A 2104-nucleotide genomic window follows, 5' to 3' on the forward strand; every position below is an offset into this window, starting at 1 on the left:
GACCACAGAAGTAGCCAATGATGTATTGAGGAGAGAAATTGTTAGCCCTTTTCCCCATACCAATTGAAAACAATTAAAAGAAACAAGTTAGCAAGTTTAGGAATAAATCTGCCAATCATATCAACATTCATTAACCAAATATGTATGAACAGACAGGCTCACAAAAAATTTTATGGAACCTGATCTTGAGCTCAATTAAGTCATTGTCCTCCTAGAAGCTCTCACTACATCTTAAACAAAAGACTTACTTTAGGGAAAAAAAAATCAGACATGAGAGGCATGCTCTGTCATCCAGAAAGCCAGCTTTGGGCAAACAGAATCCAAAGCTTAAGGCTGTATATGGCCTGGCTGGGCAGTTTTGTTTAGAATTTCATATCTAAAGGCAAAGGATGCATACCATCCTGCCTCCTGACTGAGTGGAGAATGCAAACTTCAAATTATTTTTAAGCTAATACATGTATTTTGATTATACTGAAATTTACTTGTAGGATTCAATTTCTACTATTCACCATATTAAACGACAAGACAACATTTTCATCAATAAAATAAAATCTGATTTTGTTATTTTGTCATTCTTTAAATAGTGACTATCCATTGTTCCTTAGCTAAAACATTTAAGAACAACTGGTCTAGAACCTAAGATCTCCTCTTGTGAAATATTCTACAATATTAAAATAATTCAGTGCCAAACCTAATTAATTAAATACTTTCACATTTCAGCTGGTAACCTTGTTTTTTTTTTTTTCAATTTTGTTCTAAGTTTACCACTATTTTGGTATTCTGATACCACATTTCTTTTTAAAGAATATTTTAACTTGGGCGCCTGGGTGGCTCAGTGGGTTAAAGCCTCTGCCTTCATCTCAGGTCATGATCCCAGGGTCCTGGGATTGAGCCCCGCATCGGGCTCTGTGCTCTGCAGGGATCCTGCTTCCTCCTCTCTCTCTGCCTGCCTCTCTGCCTAGTTGTGATTTCTCTCTGTCAAGTAAATAAAATATTAAAAAAAAGAATAAGCAACATTAAAAACAGAATATTTTAACTTAAATTCAAATAGTCAACATATAGTGCATCCTTAGTTTCAGATGTAGTGTTCAATAATTTAGCAGTTGTATTTAACAACTAAGGATGATCACATCATGCACCCTCCTTAATGTCCATCCCCCATCATCATCCCCTCTAGCAACCCTCAGTTTGTTGACTATAGTTAAGGGTCTCTCACGGTTTTTCTCCCTCTTTGATGACTTCTTATTTAATTTTCTCTGCCTTACCCTATGATCCTATCCAGTGTTTTTATATTCCACATATGAAACCATATAATAATAATAATAATAATTGAAATGTGATGTCAGACAGGTGTATGAGATACCGTCTTACACTATTCTGACATCACATGTCAATGTTGTGTTTTTTAACTGTCATATGAGTTGGTTGATATTGTAAATGAAATCTAACATGCTGTACCTTAATTCTGATCCTTGAAGTGCAGATTTTTTGGCAGAAACTCTCTCTTCTTTTTTAGATTCCAAACTGGATGGAGTGACCAGATGAAGAACAAAAATTCCAATGTTATTGCTCAGTGAGCCACATGGATGGGACATGAATATCATTGGAATTCTGGATTGCTAGATCAGATATGATACTTCCAGGAACAAGCAAAGACATATTGTATCATGACTCTCCTCCAAGAGGCAGTAAAGTAGTATGGATTCAGATATGTGCCCAGGTAAAGTTTTTTGTTTGTGATTTATTTTGTTGGTCTATTAAAGTATAGTCAAACTCACTCACTGAGTGATAGTGTAAACACTCATTTTAATTGTACAGTATAGTTGGCATGACAAGAAGGACATGCATAGTTCAAGGAGTGATTGATAGAGATGTACTTGGGAGAAATAAGCAATTATCCAATGAGGTTTAGTCGATATAGATATATATAGATAGATGATAGATAGAGATATATCTCTCTATGTATAGTATTTATATAATACATATAATATATATAATATAATATTATATATGTGTGTGTATATATATATATATTTGAATTTGTGTGTGTGTGTGTGTGTGTGTGTGTGTATTTAAAAGTATATATAACCTGACAGTTTACAAA

The sequence above is a fragment of the Meles meles genome, unplaced genomic scaffold (assembly GCF_922984935.1).
Source record: "Meles meles unplaced genomic scaffold, mMelMel3.1 paternal haplotype, whole genome shotgun sequence".
Classification (NCBI taxonomy): Eukaryota; Metazoa; Chordata; class Mammalia; order Carnivora; family Mustelidae; genus Meles; species Meles meles.